This window comes from Pinus tabuliformis, chromosome 8 (genome assembly GCF_031772625.1).
Source record: "Pinus tabuliformis cultivar Carrire ecotype Pingquan chromosome 8, CPIR1, whole genome shotgun sequence".
NCBI classification, from domain to species: domain Eukaryota; kingdom Viridiplantae; phylum Streptophyta; class Pinopsida; order Pinales; family Pinaceae; genus Pinus; species Pinus tabuliformis.
In genome coordinates, this window is record NC_142294.1 from 1,110,504,563 (window position 1) to 1,110,529,642 (window position 25,080).

The following is a 25,080-nucleotide window of genomic DNA, read 5'->3' on the forward strand; positions in this document are numbered from 1 at the left end:
ACATCTAAGATTTGCCGACATTCTTCATTCCAACAGAATGTAGAATCCTTCTTTAGCAGCTTCTCCATCGGTGCGGTAATCTGGGTATAGATTTTGATGAAATTTATATAGTATCATGTATTCCCCAATTTTGCGTGCAGTTGTTTCACACTTATTGGTGCCTCCAAATTAATTATAACCATGATCTTAGCAGGGTATACCATCAAGCCATACCGCATGACCCAGCAAGATCCCAAAAGGGACACAAAACAAACATTTCTTCAAATTGACCATGACCTGATACCATGACATGTATCTAACATCAAGCGTAAACTAGCTACATGGTGTTTTACCAGCCCAAATACCATACAATCATCAAAATATACTTCAAGAAACTTGTGAATGATGTCCTTAAATGCAGCGATGACCACGCTCAAAAATATCGTCGATGCGTTCTTCAACCCAAAAGGCATTACAGTATACTGGAAGCACCCCCACTCCATGGCAAAGGTCATCTTACTTCTATCCTCTGACGCGATCTTGATCTAATGGTACCCCAAGAACCATCCATGAATGAATATGCCTCCTATCCTCCTACATTATCCAGCACTTCATCTGTGAATGGAGTTGGAAAGGGATCATGTACATAGGCGTCATTCAACTTCCTGAGATCTACACATATCCTTATTTCATCCTTCTGTTTCTTGTCCTAAACTACTATTGGGCTTACCCAATCAGACTCTTCTACTGGTTCAATGATGCTCGTCACAAGAATTTTATCCAACTCTAAGCAGACCCTTTATTTATACTTCAGCTTGAGGTGGTAAGGCCTCTACTTGATTGGCTTTGCGTCCATTTTCAACATTATTTTCATAGCCCCCAGGTCTCCTATTATCCCCTTTAGGTCTAAGAACTTCGTAGGGAACAAGTCCTGGTATTCACAGAGAAATTCAATGACCTTATCTACTGTAGCAAACTTGAGCTCATCCTCTATCCCAATGTTTACATGTCTTGTTTTTTGCGGCGTGATCATATCTAGATTTTCAATTTGTGGTCCTTCAACTTTACGATGACCTTCAGTCTCTTGGATGTTAATGCTCCTTGGGTCCTTGTCCTCTTCTTTGATAGTCACATTGTAGCACTCTAGCACGTGGCTCAGCTGGGTGGTCCAATCCGGTTGAATTAAGTCCAAGGATCCTGTGGTACTCTGAAGATTGCTACCTTAACTTCCTGCAATGCCTCATTAATACATTCAAACCCATCCTCAAAGCTAAACATCATCAAAAATCCTTGTCGAAAAATGTCCCATTCTCCAGCACCATGGCAGAGCTCTGTCTCCAAGTACTAGTTCTTCGGCATTACATCCAAAGTATGACAAAATAGGTGCACCCATTCAGGTTGAGGCTCCGCTCCATAAACCTTAGTCCATTTGGCCAAGTGATCCCACGGGTCATTCCTTCCATCATAGTTCTCTATTAGTCATACTTGTGGGTGACCAAACTTTAATCTAATCATCCTTTTGTACACATGCTAATCATTAAAATTTTCTTTGTGTGTACCCCACCATCTCGTAGGCATAGCACGCAACACCCAATCCAAGGGATGGAAGTGATGCTTCTCTGGCACTTACCTTTTGAATTCATCCAAAAAGTTATCGACGTCAGTTAGACCATAAGAGTAAGGTAGATTTCTTACCTCTAATGATACATAGTGCAACAACTTGGTCATCATATTACAGCATAGCGTAGATACTTCATGCAGTCGATTATGCTAGTGCTCCAACTTCTCATCTAAATTTGATGTGCAGGAACTTTCGTAGTCCCAAGAAATGTGTCCATCTTCTTTCAGATTCACCCAATCTTGATCTTGCATCGTTATATTATAAATATGGTCCAAATCATCATTGCTTTCGTAATCGCGGAATGGTTCAGTGTAGCGCAGTCCTTCTGCAGGGTCCAGGGGCACTACTATGCAGATCAATTTCTTCTCAAATATCATCTTCCACTTCTTCAAATTGATTACCCCATTCATGTTCGTGGCCCAATCGATCCCAAGGAGTGTAGGGTATGGATCGATGTCATTCACAATCTCTATCACTTCAAAATTAACCAATGCACTCATGCCCTCAATATCAATTGTCACTCCCTACAATCTTCCCATGGGGATGATTTTCTGTTGATTTTCCATTCTTAACTGAATTGGAGACCACTACAGCGCAAGTGTCTCCCCATTCTCTCCCAAGTGTGTTTAGGCAAGACATTCGCATCCAATCATAGATCTAAAATTACTTGATCCATCTCATATTCCCCTATCTGCGCAGTGAGCCTCATCTCACGCCCCGTTCTTGCCTTATGCTTACCAATCTTCCTTACTACGTGTGGTCCATCAGGAGCGTTTTCTTTCCCAACACACTTATTTATCAGTTCCTGTAGTCCTTTCACAGCCTTGCTATTGCACAATAGCTTCATACAAGTCTCCAAGAAAGTAGTAAGCATGAAAGGGTCCATCTCTTCAGCTGGCTTGTCCTAAATTCTTGAGGTAGAGGCCTTAAGGAAGCTTTTCTTTTCTTCCATAAATGTTTCTTGTGCACACTTCAGATCAAACTCAACCTCCTTTTCTAGAGTTTTGCGAACCCATTCACTTTATGTAGGCTACTTCCCCTTATCTTTGCTAGTTGTCATCCCACTCCACAACAAAATATTTACCTTAGGATCCTCTTCGTGAGGCTCAATCCTCATCATCTGTAGGTACTGAGTCAGTTGCAGAGGTTGCACCCCCTTTTCACATATCTTAGCTAGAAATATCAGGCAATCTTCAATTGTGTGGTCAAACGAAGTACAATAGCGGCATGAAAGACACGTCGAATTAGGGCAGTCTCACGCATAGTGTCCCGGTCCTCCACAGTTGTAACAAATGAACTATCCCCGACCTCTATTAGGTCCTCCTCCACCTCGGCCTCATCTGTGCCCTTGATATTTGCCTCACGCTCCCCCAACACCTTGTTCCAGAGGCTAGGTTTCTACCTGCACCCTATATGCAGGTGTTCTATCCATCATTAACTTGTAACTATGGCAATTGCACTCATCATGACCCACCGATTAACAGAAGTTGCAGAAGATTTGTTGTGGTGTCTTTACAAATGTCTGCAGCAAATGGAAATTTTCTGTCACATGTTTTCCAGCAACCTAAAAGATAACGCACCATAACGCGGGCCATGTACTTGGCCATGCTGGAACTTCTAGCCTCAGAGGGATTGGCCCTCCTACTGCAACATAATTTGCAAAGACTAGATAGTGATCTTTGTCATACCCCTGATTTTTGCACTTCAGGCACCAAACTTCTTCGCGCACCTCTGGCTGAGCTGTTCTATCTTTTTTCAAACTGCATTTCTAGGCAAAAGTTCTGCAACTGTGCATGAATCTGTTGAACCCCCAGATTAGCATCTTGCATCGATGTCTCATGCAATATCATCACAATTTCCAGGGCATCTTCTTGGGTCCCAATATTTTTCTATGATAGATCAATCCTTAGATGAGGCAGGAGTGAAGCCACAAACCATTCGCGGTTCTTCCCATCTATCAGATTCATGTTAGCTTCATGGATTGTACACTTCAATCTTTGATCCAGATCCCAATGTGTCTCACCATGCTTCATCATGATCTCTCTGAATCCCATAATTGATTGTGCTTTAGACTTAGGTCTACTGAATTCCTTATTCAGCAAGGTCTGAATATCTGCGAATGCAAATGTCGAGTTATCGATGCAGTACTTAATGTACCACTCTATCGCGCATTCCTGCAAAGCACTAACCAACATTTATTTCTTTATTTGGTCATCCATGATACCCTAAGCTTCCCATACAACCTTTGCGATGAACCAAAACTGGTTTGGATCCTCATTTCCCAAACCCTTGAACACTGGTAGATTTACTAAGTTCACCATACTGAATGGTGGTGGAGGTGGTGGTGGTGTAGGCGAAGGTGTATGCCGCGGAGGTGAATATGGAGGTGGTGAGGGTGGATGGGGTATTCGTGGGAACCCTTGCTTTATGAACTGAATAATGCTCTGTGGAGAAGCTTGTGTTTCTTCCTCATTGTCACTTATAGGAGGTTCAATCAATGGGCTATATTCAGGGCCCGTTTTCCATCTGTTCTTGAAGGTCTTTCCACTTCGCTTAGCCCCAAACATCAAGGTAGCTGCATAACCCGCTTTTCACACAACAACATCTTAATCCAGGTATTTAAAGACTTTAAATACTTACCTTATGACCCCTTGAAGAAGTGGCACTCTGCTTTGCTGTAACTAACTGAGATATCAACCACAAACTCTGTCGCGAACCCTCCTACGATACGATCGATCCAATGATCGACAACGCGTGTGATCTTATATTCAGAGGCTTCTAATCTCCGCACTAACTATAAGGTCCAGACCATCAGACCGTCAAGCCTCCACCTTACTTGACTGTCTGCCAATTTCGCAATTCACTCATACAACTCAACCGGGAAGGAATAGAAGAAGATCTCATGTATCCCTATGTACATATATTTGTCCAACCCCTGTTCTTTTGTTAATCGTGGGTTCCTTTTCTCTTGTGCCGCGAATTCATGGATCTTTCTTTCCAACCAGTCTTTGATCTCCTTCTTAGTTGGATTCCAGTGATTTGACATCACACATCTCTTTATGCAGATCTCGGTCCCAGCAATGGAACCATTTCTTGGCTTGATGGGCCCTGACCTAGGTTCAACATTAATTAGCCAAGAAAATCTCTACACTACTAGCCCTTTCAGCATCAATCCGTGAAGCATGGACTAAAGTCTCACTCGAAGCAGTATGGGGGGATGCAAGAACCAAGTTTCTGCACCCAAAGATGGTAGTGATGTCGTTTTATACCCTAATCCTTCCTTCACACAGATCAATAAGCTTTTTAGGGCTTATCGATATACTTATATTATTCAGCTTAGGGACCTTTGGGAAGGTCTGCGATTGTCCTTTTTGTACCCTAAACAAGCAATTCAGACACTTATGCACCTATGTAATTAATCTTACGGCTGTATTTACATAGATTAACTTAAGTAGTGGATAAATTCAACATGCATTATGATTATCTTTGTGTAAATAGACATTCCTACTTTCGTTCATATAACAAAGTAAAACACATAGATTCGAGCATCAATACAACATTAAATCATAAACCCAGTATTCAACATAACATAATTGCATGCATTCATAATAGAAGCAAAATATCTCATACACATGTAATTCTAAAATAATTCTCTTTATTGATGTTCAAATCTCCTTTACAGACTCTAACTACCCTGTGCACACAATTGTAGGAGTCCGCGCCTCAGCTGCGGAATTCTACCCTAGGCCTCTACGCACACAGTTGCAGAGCCTCTTTTCTACACTAAGACTCTTCGTTCTTAGCTCTCACAGACCCATTACATCAATGACTCTTCAAAACGTATCTGAACTGAACTAAAAACTGCCTTAGACTCTTCTAAGACTTCCCTTTTTATACAATCCCATGGTTCACGGACCAAGGGTGGATCTCATAAAGCCGACACAAGTTACATAAACTAAGGGAAGAAACCCTTGATGAATCTTTACATCCTCCCGCTCAGCGACCACAAAATGTGGAGACTTTACACTCTTTATACAAAACTTGGGAATTTAACCCCAAAACTTGGGCTTTTAACCCATTGACCCTAGGGGACCCATTCCCAACAATAAATTTGACCATGTTTTAAATCAAGTTGGTATGAATAGAGATGCCATATTACTTCTAGCCTCAATGACTAATTCAAACTTCATCCTATGTTATTTCGACATCCAGTTTGAGTTAGGAAATTATCAAGTGTACAAGATTGAGAGGAAGTTTGGAAAAGGTGGGTTTGGGAAGGTATATGTTGGTCGAATACTATGTGGTAGTACCGAGCGCATGCGTCCAGATGCAATGGAGGTAATTATTTAAAGTTTGTTTACAAAAAGTCATGTGGCCACTATTATGTTTCTTACAAATGATTTTTTTCCAATGTGGACTGGACAAGGGATTATTTGTTGAATTAATGGTCTCATAGAGATTGCATTTATGGATCTCAAAGAAAGTGTGTTTTTATTAGGTTGCTTTTAAGTTTGAGCATCGCACTAGTAAAGGTTATAATTATTGTCCTCCTTATGAGTGGCAAGTTTACAAGTATGTATCTAAATCCATCATCATGGAATTTTTTTAATTAGTTATTCTACTTGTAAAGGTTGTAATATTGGCCCTACTTAAGAGTGCAATGCTTAGAAGTATGTATCATTAGTCCTTTTAATTATCATGGCATGATTCATTAACTTGGAAAGTATATGTATTCAATTTCATGCTTAATTTACCATCATGTTGCTACAATACACTTAATAGTAGTTATAGATTGTCTTCAGTACATTAGAAAGGGCGTCAGGGTGATTATTATATTATGGTTTATGACAATTCTAGATATTGCCCTTATTTTACTAAATGCACATATAGATTACTAGTTAAATGGTATGAAGTGAGTGGAGTGTGACTCTATAAAATATTCATTATTGTATGATGATGGAATATTTGGATGTAGCCATGTTCTCATTGTTGATAGTTCTCTATTATCTAATTATTTAAAACTCATTTTTTAAGGTAATGGATATGTTGGGGCCCAGCCTTTGGGATGTATGGAATTCATCTGGCCAAGCATGAGTTATAAATTATGTTGGGTTTTTCTTTTCAGGGTTATGATTTTGGGCCAAATTTTTTTTATTAATACAATTTGAGTTAACTTCTATTGGATAATGATATGTGGAACAGAATGTCGAGAGAGATGGTGCATGCATTGATGTGGAGGCAACATCAATACTTGAGAAACTGCATTTAAAAGGGCATGCTTGTTTTGTTTAGTAGTAGTTTGTCTTCACAATGAATCTTTATCATGGATGGGATGTTCTGACATGGTTACCAAATTTTGTCCATTTTAGATTTGTTCATGGAGATGTCAAACCTGAATTTTTTTTACTTGGTCAACCTGAAACTTCTAATGAGAAAAATATATTTCTAATAGATCTTGGTTTGGGTGAGTTTTTCAATTTTCTATTGTATATTCCTGTATATGTCTATAACTACTAACAACATGATAATATTTTTCACTTGAATATTTTGAATGGATTGATAAATGAAATTGATTGGATTGGTATTTATATAAAGCATGCCAAAAAAAAATTCTGACCCTTATTTCTACCTTTTTTCCTTCTTTCTTTTAATTTATATTTATCACATTTCATTGACAAACTTGTCCACAACCATTTGTGTATTTGTGTATTGTGGCTTGTCATCCACTCTAATGTTTTTTTATGCGCAACCTCAAAGTGGAAGGATACATTATCAGGTTAGCATGTTGACTATGATCAATGACCTAATGTCTTTAGGTTAGTTTCTTAGCTTTCTCATGATAGTACTTAAACTTGTTATAACATATTAAGTTTTATTAATTTCCATTATCTATTTTTATTTTGTGTATTTGATTATATTAATTTTTATATTATCTGCTAATTGTCCATGATTCTATTCAAAGGTACTGTTAGGTATGCCAATGTACATGTGAATTTGGGGAGAACAGGAAGTAGATGAGATGGTCTAGAATCTTTATCATACACATTAATATTCCTTCTTAGGGGAAAGTTTCCTTGGCAAGGTTACTACGTACATTTATAAATTATCTTGTTCTCTGTCTTGTTTTGTGGAGATTTGCATTCAACCTTTTTCCCTGTCTCATGTTTTTTCCCTTGTAGGGTGACAACAAGGGCTTTCTTATTTGTAAAGAGAAGATGGAAACTTCTCACGAAATGTTATGTTGCTTCTGTCCAGTTCCTTTTTGGCAATTTCTTGAAGTAGTCACAAATATGAAAGTCGATGAAGAGCCAAATTATCTGAAGTTTTTTTCCCTTTTTGAAGGCATTCTTGGAGAAACTATTTCAACAAGGCAAATTAATACAGATGGAGCTCAAAAGGTAATATCTCATGTGCTACCCCAAGTATTTTAAATCAAAGTCTCTTGAATGATTAGAAGAACTTGGAACACTAATTAGAGTGAAGTTTGAATTTTTGGGTGTACTTAGAATATTGGATAGATTCAAAGAAATTATTTGAAGTCATGGAAGTGTTTGGAAGTGCCTTGAGATGTGGATGTACTTGGAGAAAAAAAATAGATTGAAACTCTTTTAAGTCTTAGAGATTTTACAAGTTATATACACATTGAAGTGTTATAAGTTCCACATAATTTCTTCGGAGGTGGTGATGTTTAAATTTGTCTTTGTGCTTCTGGTATTTATTGCCATTTTCATTCATGTGAATATGTGTCTAAGTTCAAATTTTATGTTAAAATAGGCTAGTAAAAAATGAGCAAGGATGCTAGTGGATGTCGATGACGATGACCAACCCAAGGAGAATGTTCAACTTGGAAATCCAACAATTCAATGGATATAAGTTTACAATGCTTAAAGGCCTATGAAACAGAGGTAATGCTTAAAAGGCTAAGAAATGAGGAAATTGCCATTTTATCTTAATTGTCAGTAGTCACTTATCAATGTAGCAAAAATTGTTGTTGTTATTGATATCTTCACTACTTCAAAAGTAATATTAGTTGTACAAGAAAGCAATAAACCATATGTCAAAGATGGATGGTAGAGTAGAATAGAGTATTATTATGGAATGATATCCCACCAAAGAGATATGCCACCACAAAGGAGATATTTTAATAGTTCCAACAGTAAAAGGACAATGCTATGTGATTCAACCCTACGTAGCCTTTCCTCATTTAGTAATATAGTGCATTTTGTAATAAAAAATGGTAAAAATAAACTCTAAAAACCTCTTTATAATGCAGTCTGAACAATTTAAGAGTACAGAAACCATCATCTTAACAAAGACAGGAAGAAAAATAATTCAAAAATGACAAAAATGTGGGAAATTGTTTTTCTATTCATATGTTGAGTGCTTTCTCGTTATTGTAAACTAAAATTATTTTTAGTAAGTTGTGGTTCACCAGGTTTTCTAGACAATATGTATCCTATTTCAACATATTATCCAATGACTTGTAAAATTATGTATTGTAAAAAAAATTGTCTAACAAGAACTTTAACTTTATAAATGCCTAGTATTGCTCCAAATTCCCTTTTTCAAATCCCCGGTATTTGATACATGTCAGAATATATGGTAGAAATATATGACCTTTTCTGTAGTACTATCTCAAATAATATTTATTAGCTTTATGAAAGTCCAAGCCTTGTCAGAAAAAATATACTGAAAATTAATTTTTCAAGTGCACAATTGCAAGGGTGAAAAACATAAAATGGATATAGAGTCTAGACATTATTGTGGAAAGTGTGGGAAGCTAGAAAACATTGTTGCTAAACGTCAACATGACATACACACATTTGTTCTCATTGTTCAGGTAGTTAATTTGTTGCAGCATAATACACACCATATGCATAAAAATGCACAAATAAATATGTATCTCAGGCCCAAAGTACAAGAAACATTTCATTGAGAGTATGACGACATTGACCACATCTTCACCCACCATGCTATTATTAGGAGGCCCTTTGTTGTTCTTCAAAAGTCTTTTGTTGCTCATTAACATTCAGAAAGAATTTGACTTTGTTTTGAGGGAGTTTGTTTGATATTTATGTGACACTAGTATTTCAAAGACTCTTTTGGTGACCATTTGAGATTGAATGAGCTAATGCTTTGTTATCTTCACTCTACTCACAACCTTTTGGACTTCACTAAGTGAACCATTGTGATTAAATAGGATTGATGCCCCTTATCAAATTTATATGGGATGATTCTCAATTGGCGAGCTAGAGTGAGTTTTTTAGCAGACACGTATAGGGGAGTGACAAGTGCCTTCTACACTACATATTTCTATCCTTACTTTTATTTATTGATGATACAATCCTCGTAGCTTTCACTTTAGGGGTTGAAGAGTAAAATTGATGTGTTATCTAACTTCTATGACCTTTGATAGTTGATAGTTAACCTTTGATAAAACTAAGATCATGATCTAAAATGTGTCTCAACATGTTCTGTTTGAGTGGATTAAGGTTAACATGGATTACACATACTTGGGCATTCAATTTTGAGGGCCTTGGTTTTGTTTGGGTTATGCTTTCTAGCCTTCACTTAACAAGGGATATGGTTCCTTTGCTTGAATTGAAAGATGATGCCTTTATTGTCACTTCTAGGATTTCTTCAAGCATAATCTAGGTAGAATTTGGAGCCCATCCTCAAACGTGTCTCCTTCACAAAGTTTTGATCCTTGAAAACCGTGATTAGTAGAGATAGGTTCCCCTACTTTGTTCTCTTCAGAAGCTATAGCCTCCGTAGTAAACATTGGAAATAGTCGTTTCTAGTTTTGGAAAGCTTCCTTGTTGCTTCAATCGGTGGTCATTGATATTGATGAACTTCTACCTTTCAAGTACTCTTTAGATGGTTCATTCCTACCCTCTAAGTAGGCTTGAACTATTTTATTAAGAGGATATCTACAGTTTGTACATTCCGGTCACTTGGACAACCCCACTAAGGGATTTAGCCCTACATTGGCATTTTATTTTGAGAAATTCATGCATTATGGGGAAATCTTATTATCTTCCTCAAGTATCCATGAAAACATTGGATGCATGTTGTTAGGACTCTAGAACTCCCTTTGGTCAATTTAGAGTAGGCTCCCATTAGGTCTAGGTCAATATTTCAGATAAAGCACCTCATTCCACACCTTAAGAGGACTTTTCATCTATATCATTTACAAGAGTTCGAGTTGGAGGAGCACCTTATTTTTAGATATCCCAATTTTTTAGTTCAAAGGGTAGTTTCATTTCCCTTGTCAATTATCGAGAATTTTCATCTACAATATTTTGATATTTGGACTAGACACACCTACTTTTCATGAGTGAGGTTTAAGGTACAAAATGATGGCCTTGCACAATCCTCACTGATAAGATTTCATTTGGTGGATTTTCTCCATGTTCCCTATTAACATGCTTATTAGTGGCATAAATAGGAGGTGAGGCCTAGATCACATAAGACATTATCTTAGTGACACCTCCCTTGGATTGATAGATCATCCTCTCTCCCTCAAATGACATCATTGGGAATGATAAACCTCATCAATTTAGGGCTTCTCCCAAGATTCACAACTAAGCCATGCTAGCCCTGAATATTCTTCGGATGACATCATCAAGAAATGATTTTGTCCCTAACTTGTTTTTTTATGACTATATCTGGGAGCCACCCTCTTCCCCCCTCTCTCATCCTGCCTCATGGCCTAGCATGTTGTTGCAGCAACATTGTATGCACAATATGGTTTAGTTGTTGTTTACTATCTTCACTACTTCAGGTGTTTCTGTTGACTAAGCAATGAGCTCGTTCTCTATACTTTTGACTCTCATTGATCAAATTTGTGGTTTCTTGTTGCACATGAATAAAATTTTCTGATATTATCTATGTATGTCCATACAAACATGCATGTATAAACTGTTGACATACAAATATTGAACATATGATAATACAAGGTATTCCATATACATACTGCAATTGTTGCAGTTAAATGCAACATAAATAAACCTATACTTTGTTGGAAATAATACTAAGAGGGTGGGGGTGTGAATCAATATTATCAAGTCAATAACATTTCATTTTCGTAGTCAGATTCATATACGCTACTTCAGTTAATGAAACTTGCTTGTATGCGCAACTGTATTTAAGGCAACTAGTGTATACCCTGAAAACTTATAACTTAGTTAATTCATCATATGTTGATCTTTAATCTGTGCATCATAACCATATAAACAGTAACCAGGTGCAGTAAAAACAGAATAGACAATCACACACAAGAACACAAGATATAAGGCTGAAACACAATGTGGGTGAAAACCACCTACTGCAATCATTTCTATCTTCTTTTAATAAGAAACTTCTTTTTACAATTTTTGTACTAGTGCAGTCTTATACCAGTAAGAAGGCTTCTACCTGAAAAAGGTTACAACCTTCTCTCATTCTCCAGCTTCTCTTGGAAGGGAGCTACAATCCCCTAGCTCTTGTAATAGCTGATGTGTTTACTGGTACATAGGTGCTGGCCTACAGAAGGCTACAACCTTCTCTTTTCTTCCAAGGACCACGTTTCATAAATTTTCAGACTGGATCCATCAATAACATCAATCAAACATCAAATATATCTGCATCAACCAATCTCCTTTTCACCAACCAAAACTGAATCAATCAATCACTTCTTCGAATGTTGTAACCAGAATACCATAACAGTAACCAGAACCCAAGCCAAAACCCAGAACACTGCAACAACAAACAAAAGTAGCTAAAGAATATTTTATGAGGTATACGCTACTTCACTATGTCAAACCTACGTACATATGCTATTAACTCAAGGCAAACCTACGTACAGATCTACAAATCAAATTTAAGATTTATACGATGTTTTGATATGCAGAACTGGCGTGTATACGCGCCTTTTCCAAAGTGAACCTGTGTACAGATCTGTAGACGATGATTTAAACTTTACAAAAATTACAGACATCGGTTATACCTAGATCATCATATTTATATATTACAACATGCACCATTTATTCAGATAAAAGATAAAAAACCACACAAAGATACTTCTCTTCAAGCCTGAAGATCTTGACCCATCATTATATTTTATCCTTCATCAAGCGCTAAGGTTCATCCTTGATTCAGATCCAGCTATGCACCATAACCCAATAACCTGTATTCTGGATCTTGCTCTTCATCAGATATTCAATACTTGAGTGCCTTTGTCTAATGATCTTCTCCTCCTTTTATAGCCTTAGGCCTTACTCAATACCATGGACCAAAACCACTTAGAACCAACACCTTGGACCAAATACCTGGGGTCAACACTTCGGACAAGATACCTTGGACCAATACCATGGATCACAATACCATGGACCAAATACCACGTACCAAAACTAAGTTTTCTAACATGTACGTGCCTTTCCTTCCTTGAAAGTGTGTGTGTACTCTATACATGCCTTTTGGTCTGCGAACCCGCGTGTACACGCGGCTTGGTCAATGGGGAACCTGCGTATACCTCTCTTTCTTCATTCTGTGAGTCTAAACTGTGATCTGTCATCTGAGTGAGTTGCCATCAAGGACAACACCTGTGTCATAGTGCCAAATCTGTGTCATAATGCCAACAATCCCCCCCTTTGGACTTGATGGCAACCCCAAGTCACTCTCCCTCTTTGTCATCAAGGGAAAAGGGTTATGCTCCCCCTGAGTACATGTTGAATTCTATGATATGTTGAAATGTGCTTATTGGGCTCCATGCTTGAGTCCATGCTCCCCCTAAATATAAGCAAGTTCTGCAGAAAGATGACTCTATACATACATCATAAATGACCTTTCTATCACCAATGACTCATACATACATTCATCGCCCAACCAAGTGGGGATATACCAAGTTTGACTCATCCACCCAACCAAGTGGGTATATACCAAATGTTTATACATGTCAAAACAAGAAAATTACATCATCCATCCCATGCGTAATAGGTCGTTTCATGAACTTGACATTAAAAGATATACGTGACATAGAGACCAAATATCTGAAACAAGACTATGATAGTTATCAACAACTATCATCAGCAGAATCTATCAATCACCATCTAGACCATCAACCATGATCTCCCCCTGAACCTGTTCCACCTGAATAAAAAAAGCAACTGTGAATTTGTACCAAGATCTTTTAAGATAATGCCAACAATGCATTATTAGAAGTACATTCTCCCCCTGAACCTATGCTAGATGATCACTGTCAGACCCATATCAGACTCCTTTCATCCTGAGTCTGGCCCATTGTTTTTCTTCAAAACAACATATACGTGACTGTATCCATAGCAACCGCCGTATGTATGTGGATAAGCTTCATGAAATTCGTGTATAACCACTTTTCTCTGAAATAGATAAGTTTCAACAGAAAGATGATGCATCAACAACTCCCAGCTTTTGTCTGAGATATTCAAATGTCTCTCTGGGAAGTGGTTTGGTGAATATATCAGCAACCTGTTCTTTGGAGGGAACATACTCCAATTTGACCTTTTGTTCAAGCACTTTTTCATTTAGAAAATGATATTTGATGGGTATGTGCTTAGTCTTGGAATGCATGACTAGATTCTTTGAAATGCTGATTACACTTGTATTATCACATAGAATGGAGATGGGTGGAGTACATGTGATCTAAATGTCTTGCAATGTTTGCATCATCCAAAGGATTTGTGTGCAGCAAGATGTTGTAACCACATATTCTGCTTCAACTGTAGATAATGCAATTTAACTTTGTTCCTTGTTGAACCAAGACACTAATATGGAACCCATATAGAATGCACCACCACTAGTGATTTTTCTGTCATCAACGCTTCCTGCCCAATTTGCATCTGTATATGCATGAAGTGTAAGATCTATATCTCTAGGATACCATAAACCAAAATTTTGTGTTCCTTGAAGATATTTGAAAATCCTTTTGACTGCCTAAAGGTGTGATTCCTTTGGATTGGCTTGGAATCTTCCAACTATTCCTACTACATGCATGATGTCTGGTCGGGTACCTGTTAGATACAGCAAACTACCAATCATGGATCTGTAGGTTGGTTGATGTAATGCTGTTGATTCATCATTTGAGCTGAGACTGCATCCTGTTACCATAGGGGTACATATTGGTTTAGAATATTCCATGCTGTATTTTTTCAAGATCTGCTTGAGATACTTGGTTTGTGACAGAAAAATACCATCTTTATTTTGTTGAACTTGTAGACCAAGAAAATATGTGAGCTTACCAAGCAAGGACATTTCAAATTCTTGCTGCATTACCAAAGCAAAGTTTTGACTCGTGGCTTCTTCATTTCTACCAAAAATGATATCATCAACATACACGACAAGTATTAGCAATTTATTATTGTCAATCTTTGTATATAGATTGCTATCAACTGATCCTTTAGAAAAACCTTGATGATGGAGGTATTTGTCAAGATGGTAATACCAAGCCCTTGGAGCTTTTTTTAGACCATAGAGAGCCTTTCTAAGTCTGCATACAAGTTTTGAATCATTTCTGAGGATGAATCCATCTGGTTGCTCAATATATACTTCTTTGTCTAAGTCCCCATTAAGAAAGGCAGATTTTACATCCATTTGGTGTACTTTGAATTTCTGAAAACTAGAAAGAGCAAGGAACATTCTTATGGCTTCAAGTCTAGCAACAGGTGCAAAAGTTTCTTCAAAATCTATACCTTCTTGTTGAGCATATCCTTTACAAACAAGTATGGACTTGTTTCTAATAACTTCACCATTTTCATTCAGCTTGTTTTTGAATATCCATTTGGTTCCTATGGTATTCTTATCATGAGGTCTAGGAACTAATTCCAAAGTATTATTCTTTTTAATTTTCTCAAGTTCTTCATTCATGGCCTTGAACCAACATTCATCTTTGCATGCTTCATTTACATTTTGAGGTTTGATGAAGGAAAGAAATGCTAGATAGCTTGAAGCTTCTGTAATAGTTCTTCTTGTTTGCACACCTGCCTCTTTCTGTCCCAAAAATTGAGTCTCTGGATGATTTTTCTGAACATACCTGGATGCAGTCTTTTCTTCTGTCGTTATCTATTCTTCTGGTGCTTCCTTGGTTTCTTCTTCAGAATTAGTCTGATTTGATGTGGAAGGATAATATTCATCTTCTCCACAATCTTCGATTTTTACCTGCTTTGGATTTTTTCATGCTTCATCAACCACAACATCAATACTTTCAATAATTTTCCCAAGTCTTTTATTATAACACTTATATCCTTTACTTTGGGAAGAGTAACCAAGGAGAATGCCTTCATCTACTCTGGGTTCAAACTTGTAAAGTTTTTCATTAGTCATTTTTATGTAACATTTGCTTCCAAAAACTTTGAAGTATTTTACGATAGGAGTCTTACCATACCAAAGTTCATGTGGAGTTTGAGTGTTGTTTACCCAAACATTTTCTTTGTTGAGAATAGTGATGGTAGCGAATGCAGCATCACCCTAGAAGGTTGCAGGAGTTCCAGACTCATCTAGCATAGCATGGGCCATTTTTTAAACAGTTATGTTCATCCTTTCTACCACTCCATTTTTCTGAGGAGTCCTTGCAGTGGAGAATTTCCTTTTTATTCCATGTTCTTCACAAAAGTCAAAGAATTCATCTAAGGTAAATTCCCCTCCTTGATTAGATCTGAGACATTTGATTTTGCGATTTGATTCATTTTCAACCAGGGCTTTGAAGGCTTTTAATTTTTTAAATGCTTCATCTTTATCCTTTTGAAGCCCTATCCAACACATTCTAGAAAAATCATCAATGAACAATATAAAGTATTCCTCTCCACGAGTTGAATTTATCCTTGATGGACCACATAAATCAGTATGAACAAGTTGAAGAGGCTTACTAGCTGATCCTTCCTTTTTAGGGAATTGCAACCTAGTTTGCTTACCAAATTGACATGATTTGCATATTGTATTTCTGGAATGCTGATATCGAGAAGATCACGTACAACCTGGAATTTGCTTGTTTTTATTATTTGAGAGAAGCTTAGATGCCCCAATCTTCTGTGCCATAGCTAGTGTTCATCATTTTTTCTTAGATAGCACTGTTGTTGTCCTCCCTTGAGTATATATAAGTTTTTTGGAGTTATTATACCTTTGATCACGGTTTCTCCTATATCAAGCTCACGAACAACACATCCATTTGATCGAAATACTACTTCATTTCCTTGATCACACATTTGACTGACACTCAACAGGTTATGCTTTAGACCATCAACATCCATAACATTCCCAGCTTTAACTTTTTCTTTTAAGAGAATAGATGCTTTACCTTTTATGATAGCAGGAGTGTCATTTCCAAATGAGACCTTCTTTTATTTTTCTAAGGCATTATATAAATGAATTTTTTCTTTATCACCTATCATGTGTTTCGAGCATCCACTATTGATGTACCACTGATTTTCTTGTCCTTATGCATACAAGGCTATACCACATCTTTCTATTTGCAGTTATTTCTTTCTCCATATTTTTGGATTTAATTAAGTTTTCTCCTTTTGAGATGTTTACTGAAATTTACTCCTGCATTCAGATTCTGCATGACCGAAGTTGTTGTAGATAGAGAATTCTATTTCATTTTCAAGAAGAGAAAAGTTATCGTAGGTCCATTTCATGATCCCCATCACATTCCTTTGATTTTGTGCTTCTGTTGTCATGATGGTCTTGTAAGCAACACATTGAGCAACTTTGTGTCCAAAGTTATGACATGAAAAACATTGGCCATTGAAGAAGTTCTTGTGATTATCGAATCTACTGACCTGGTGATTGTAGTTGTTATTCATTCTAGAAACAGATTGAGTATGATTTACCTAAGGTTGGTTGTAGCTTTCGTTTATCCTTGAAGTAAATTGAGCCTGATTTACCTGGTGATCTGCTTTATGCCTTTACTATCGATTGTCAAACTATTCACTTCTCTATACTGCATCAAGATAGCTTTTAGTGGAGGTTGACAGCTTCTGTGCTTGGGATGCTTCTTCAGTATATCCAAGTCCTGTCTTTATCATAGGAGAACACTGCACTTTGATAATTTCATTTAGGGTTTCTGATCCTTTAGCAAATCTAATATTGAGAGCTTTTGTTTTCTCAATATCCTTTCTTAGACCCACAATTTCACATTCTAGTTTTTCATTGCATTTTTCTCTTTCAACAAGTTGGAATGTCATAGTATCTATAATCATATTTTTTTTCTTCTAAACAAATTTTGAGTTTAGAGATTTCTTCATAAAGGTCATCATTGTCTAGTCAATTTAATGTCTTAAATTTCTCTACATAAATTATCAATTCGAGTATCGTAAACTGATGAAGTGTGGTGCACCATATGTGCTTAGTTAACCTTTTTTCTTACTTCGTTGTTTTATAGTTTTTATCTTGTTTTGGGGTTTTTTTCTTGTTGATCTCCTAAAGTGTCTAATGCAAATGGAAATCTTATTCTAAGGTCTTAAGAATACTTTTAAAAGTCAAGTATGGATGTAGATTTCAAGACAAGGTTTATGTCCCTTATGGTAACTTCCAAAACTTAGCACTTCAAAAGATCTCAAAACATGCTATTGATAAAATTAATTCTTGAACAGGAATGTAAATATGCAGCTACTTAAATCAAACAAAATATGAAATACTGATTAGGAAATCATTGTCTCTGCTGCCCATCTAATTACAGAAATACAATCTAAACTATTGCACTCAAACAAACCAAAAATTGTAGACAAACGAAAGCAAGATCAATTTACTTCACTTATAATCCGATAGCTTGCCAAGTAGATTTTTGGGGTTAAGCCATGGCTCTGGAGATAACGTCAAATAAAATGAAGAATTGATATCTAAATTACCTACTTGCAGATTAATGAAAGCAAAATCAAATTACTTCACTTATAATCCAATAGCTCGCCAAGTAGCTTTTCGAGGTTAAGCCATGGCTCCGAAGATAACGTCAAATAACATGAAGAACTTGATATCTAAACTACCTACTTGCAAAATGAAAGTAAAATCAAATCACTTCACTTATAATCCGATAGATCGCCAAGTAGCTTTTCGGGGTTAAGCCATGGCTCCAGAGATAATGTCAAATAACATGAAGAACTTGATATCTAAACTACCTACTTGCAGAATGAAAGTAAAATCAAATTACTTCACTTATAATCTGATAGCTCGCTAAGTAGCTTTTCCGGGTTAAGCCATGGCTCTGGAGATAACGTCAAATAACATGAAGAATTTGATATCTAAACTATCTATCAACAACAAATAAATAAGACTGAAATCAAAGCATAATTGAAATTGAAAAGCTTAAGAAAAAGTTCAGCAGAGAGGCAAATCTCATGTCACTATTTGATGCAAAAACATGTAAAGAAAAACTAATCTACAATCAACTAGTTGAACACACTTGCATGAATTAAAATTGCGTGAATGGAAAATCTAAATTATCAAACTTTAAAGCAATAAAATGGCATACATGAATGAAATCAAAGCAAAATTACAAAATAAAATCTACTCTACCTTACATTCTAATATGCTCCATGACATCTACTTCACATCTCCTTCCATGTTGAGAACATCAAAGCTTTATTCAAATTCTTCAAAATTACAAAGTACAACAAAGCTCTCCAAAGCTTTCCAAAGCCATCAAAGAAGAACTACAAACTCCAAGCTAAAGAACTAAAAAGCCAAGCTAAGACTAAGACTAACAAATGAAGGAGAGAGATCTCCTATTTATACAAAAAGATGAGAAGCCATCTCATTAATGAGAGTCCATGAATATCTCCCTCTACCTCTAGAGTCCTAATCAAAATAGGAACTGATAAGACACATGTCTTCTTAGTGTTTCAATACAATTAGGAGATGTGACACATATCCTCATGATCCCATGATTCTTTCCACTCAAATTCGAATTTGGCCTTAGAGTGCCACATAAAGGTCTTCTAGAAGCCTCCTTTTAACCTACACATGTCAAAAATCTCAACCCACTTGTTAGGTATAACCATATGCACATTATTTTCTAATTTTTAACCACAAATTCACTTAAAAAGACTTAGAATTAATAAAGTTTGGAAAAACATAAATGTGGCCCAATGATAATGAAAGTGGGATGAATGTGGTGACATAGTAGTGAAATGGAGGTGATATAATGGACATAATAGTGAAAGTGTAATGGAAATTAATGACATTTTCAAGACCCAACAATCATCATCTAAAGCATCCAAGAAATCATCATCTTCAAAAACCATCAGAAGTCTATAGTCATTACTATTTTCATCTTCATCACTATTTGATAAACCATCTTCATGCGTATAGTAGCTCTTCTTACTTACACTTTGTTTTATATTCCATTTTGCTGATTCCTTACCTTTGTCAAGCTTATCTTTATGAGGACATTTTGCCGACTCTTCCACAAGAAAAACATTTGAAAGGTAGTTTACCTCTGAATCTTCGAAAACCCCGTTGAAGGTTCTTGACAAAGTTTGCTTCTTCCTCTCCTTCTGAAATATGTCCTAATTCATTGAGTTCTTATCTTCTTGAAGGTTTGAATGTGGCTTATCTCATATCTGATGGACCTCCTTTTCTCATTTCGAAAGCAATTAAGATTTCATGCAGCTGTGTCATAGTAATACTCTGAAGATCCTGATTTTCTTTTATGGCAGAAACTTTTGTTTCAAACTTAGTTTAAAACCTTTTCAACTAAAGTAACTTCTTTTATCTCTTCACCTAAGTTCTTCATGAAATTAACAATGTCATCTATACGTAAGAAGTAACTAGCTATACTTTCATCATTATGCATTTTGAGAGTTTCATATTGAATTCTAAGAGATTGCAGTTTTGCACATTTGACCTAATTGTCTCCTTCATAGCTTAGAATGATCTCGTCCCATATTTCTTTGGCGGTTTTGAGATGCATAACTTTGACAAATTCTGATTGTGACAGACTCCCCAATAATGTATTGATAGCCTTGGCATTGGTTTCATATTGCTTTTTACCTACTGTATATATAGGAATTGCTGACAGAAATGTATATCCTCCTTCCACGATTTCCTAGACATCTATTCCAAGAGATTGAAGATAGACTGTGGTTCTTACCTTCCAATAAACAAAGTTGCTCCCATCAAAGATTGGTGGTCTAATGGATCCCTCTCTTTCATAGTTACTCATGATGATAGATATTCCTTGAAGCCATCAAGCTTCTTCTGAAGGACCTACTTTGGTACCGATTGTTGGAAATAATACTAGGAGGGGGGGAGGGGCGGGGGGTGAATCAATATTATCAAGTCAATAACATTTCATTTCCATAGTCAGATTCATATATGCTACAACCCCCTATCTCTTGTACTAGCTGATGTGTTTACTAGTATGTAGGTGTTGGCCTATGGAAGGCTACAACCTTCTCTTTTCTTCTAGGGACCACGTTTCATAAATTTTCAGACTAGATCCATCAATAATATCAATCAAACATCAAATATATTTGCATCAACCAATCTCCTTTTCACCAACCAAAACTGAATCAATCAATCACTTCTTAGAATTTTTTAACCAGAATACAGTAACAGTAACCAGAACCCAAGCCAGAACACAGAACACTGCAACAACAAACAGAAGTAGCTAAAGCATATTTTATGAGGTATACGCTACTTCACTGTGTCAAACCTACATACATATGTTGTTATCTCAAGGCGAACCTGCGTACAGATCTGCAGATAAAATTTAAGATGTATACGATGTTTTGATATGCAGAACCAGTGTGTATACGTGCCTTTGCCAAAGTGAACCTGTGTAAAGATCTGTAAATGATGATTTAAACTTTACAACAATTCCAGACATTAGTTATACCCATATCATCATATTTACAGATTACAACATGTGCCAGTTATTCAGATAAAAGATCAAAAACCACACAAAAATACTTCTCTTCAAGCCTTAAGATCTTGACCCATCATTAGATTTTATCCTTCATCAAGCACTAAGGTTCATCCTTGATTTAAATCCAGCTATGCACCATAACCCAATAACCTGTATTCTAGATCTTGATCTTCATCAGATATTCAATACTTGAGTGCCTTTGCCTAATGATCTTCTCCTCCTTTTATAGTCTTAGGCCTTACTCAATACCATGGACCAAAACCACTTAGAACCAATACCTTGGACCAAATACCTAGGGTCAACACTTTGGACAAGATACCTTGGACCAATACCATGGATCACACTACCATGGACCAAATAGCATGGACCAAATACCATGGACCAAAACTAAGTTTTCCAACATGTATGTGCCTTTCCTTCCATGAAAGTGCGTGTGTACTCTATATGCGCCTTTTGGTCTGCGAACCCACATGTACACGTGGCTTGGTCAATGGGGAACTTGCATATACCTCTCTTTCTTCATTCTGTGAGTCTAAAATGTGATCTGTCATCTAAGTGAGTTGCCATCAAGGACAACACCTGTGTCATAGTGCCAACATACTTTTGTACCTTTTTATCATTGATTAGTTGTATTTAAAGTGTTTATGCCAATTTGGGATCAAATTTTAGGTCTTGAACTTTTACTTTGAAAATAATGAAATTTATGTTATATATGTGTGGTGCACTTGTTTTTCACCCTTTTTACTTTCCTTATACCAGATACCATTATAATGTTGTTGATGTGTGGTTTCATCAACATGTTGAGAAAGGGAGTGATGATGGGTTGTATATTAGCTATGTGGCTTCTTGCACAAACCTTTGGGTTATCATTATGGATGCAGGCACTGTTGGCATGGTTTGGGCTGACCTAGGTTCAATCTATATTGTGCACCAACAAAACCCTCAATCACTGGCCCTTTCAAAAACAACCTGCAAGCAGATCGCAGTCTCACCTGAAGTGACTATGGGAGAATGCATAACTAGGTTTCTGCAGCCTTGAGGGATTGGGAGATGTGGTATTATTATGTTATCTTATTCTTAGTAATTATAAATCACTTTTCTGCATTAGATTAATCACTTAAACATGCCATATAAACCATAATTGTGTTGAAGTAAAATGCAATTGTAATAATTGTTACTCCACAACATAAAATAAGAAAATATACACATAAAAACACCAATTTACTGTGGTTCGCCTCAATGTAGGTCTATGTCCAATAGAACTGTTTCTTAATATAATAAATCTTTGACAACATACATTTCTTATCCTGCACACTAAGTTGTAGGTTTTCTGCACACTCAAGTGCAAAGCCTCGCCTTCTCTACCAAATTACCGATCACAATAATTTTCCATAAGACTAATCTAGATCAATTTGATTGATTTTTCTTCTTATTATTTTACCCTATATACTATTACATTGTAGGATTACATCATCAAAATAAAATTGTCCAAATACCATGGACTCCCTAAACCAAGCAACTATGATCCCAAAAACATTGATCCCTTACAAAATCACACGCTTTAACAAAAAAGAGGGGCTTCAACCCACCCCAAAGCCCTTACTACACCACGCGGTATATTCAAAATGCTCCCCTATGCTGTCCACTTTGCGGTTCACCCCACAAAATGTGAAGTCTTTTCCAAAATCTAGGCCAAGTTGGGTTGCACCCAACAAGACCCCAATACTCACATGTGACTCATTCTAAGTCACTTAGATGTTTTTCCTCTGATCTTCTTTGCAATGTTCTTGTAGGCAATGTTGAACCACTGCAAAATGTCTTCATTGTGCACTTCCTCTAACAGTGCTTCTATTGCAGGTTTTGTAGCCTTTTACATCACTACTTTCTCTCTCTCTCTCTCTCTCTTGAAGATTCTCATCCATTGCTTGGAACAGTTACAGAGCCTCATCATTTCATGGTTGAGTTCTCTCTTTCAGATCCTCTCTTCCTTCCTCAGCCCTCTATCTTCTTCTGGAGGGCATTTCCCTCATTGACCTTTGTGGGCTTCTGTGAGATTGGTAGTGTTCTCACAGTTTCCCAAATAACCTCCAGTTGTTGTTGCTTCTGCTGAATATCCTTTTATAGTTTTTTTGCATTTGGATCTTCCTGCAATGAATTGCAATTCTGTAAGATCTCATCCAATATCTTCCCACAATTTGCCATTTCTTCGAAGATGCCAACCATTGCAACCTTCAGGTCGACCTCCCTCTACTCTTGTACTTCATGTGGTGTGGTTGGTTGTAGCTTCATTTGTGTCTCGTTGATCTTCATCTCATATGTAAATTGTACATCCGCGATCTTATCCTTGTATCCTTTTACTGCAAGGTTGATCTTCGCGAGCTTGTCCTCCACTGGTCCCTCTTCCTGGACCTCAATGTCTGAAATCTGGCGACATATTTCTTCAACCACCTCCTTCAACTTTTGTTGTTGTTGTACTTCATGATCCCTCTGTTGGATCACCTTGTCGAGCTTCTGCTGCAGCGAAGCTCACTCTCTCTCTACCTGAATGTTTAACTATGAAGTGTGTTGTTAGTGCAGCTTCATCTCTCTAGATGTAGCTTGTGTAATATTTGAAGTGGTACTACTATGATGTTCATGTTCACATACTTGCACTCTTTAGAATGTTGTTATACCTCGACAGAGTGAAACTGCAGGGCTTTGAAAAGTATCAATGTTATCCACACTGCAAGTGTAAGATCTACTGGTATTTCCTCTCCAAGCTTCTTCTCTTCTTGCACTGGATGTCTGACCATCTGTGTCAATATCTTTAGTTCTCCAATGTGCACCTCGACACCAATTAAAAGTGTGGTGTAGAAATCTTCTAATTTTTTCAATGAGTCCATCGTTGCTTCCTAAATTATGTCCCCAATCTGGTCCAAGTCCCCATCAGTGAGGACCACTAGCATTATGTCCTTTGTCTTATCTACCTTCTGCTTCTTTTTTCTTCTTTTGGTAGCTTTGTCTCATCACCTTCAGGAGGATCATGGTGACCCTTGTCATATTTCTCCTCTTGTTATAATTCTTGCTCATCCTTTGGCCTTCCCACTCACTTCCCCATGTTGCGTCGTGTCCTCCTCTGATGGAGTATCCTTTATTTGTGTCTCGAGTGTAGTGATCTACTCCATGATATTGTTGCATCTATGTTAGGAGAATGTCTTCTATCACTAAATATGGCAAGGGATTGCATGTCTTCTTTTTGTCCCTGTGAGCCTATATGTAAATTCTGTGGAAGTCAGCCTTAAAATTCACGACAAATTTATATTACTTGTATAGGCTCAGTGAAAGGTGAGGGTGTTGGTTCACCAACATGTGTAAATCCATTGATATAAAAAAAAATATTATGTTATCCTATGCTCGTGCTGGTTTAGTAGTATACCACAACAAGGCATATCGTGTGGCTTCACAAACATCTGAGGTTATCGGATGGAATTGTGAATATGTCGTCTCTCTCCTCGCAAGCATCGTAATTATTAAAATTAACTGTGCCTAGTGAAACATCATACCTTTCTCCTGAGCCTCACAACATTCGTCCAAAAAATCTTAGCAAATATATGCGACTCAGTTG

General features: G+C 36.9%; 1 pseudogene; it reads left to right on the plus strand.

Moving 5' to 3' along the window:
* LOC149239235 (casein kinase 1-like protein HD16) overlaps positions 1-25,080 on the plus strand; it is an 81,833-nt pseudogene that overhangs the window by 44,963 nt on the left and 11,790 nt on the right.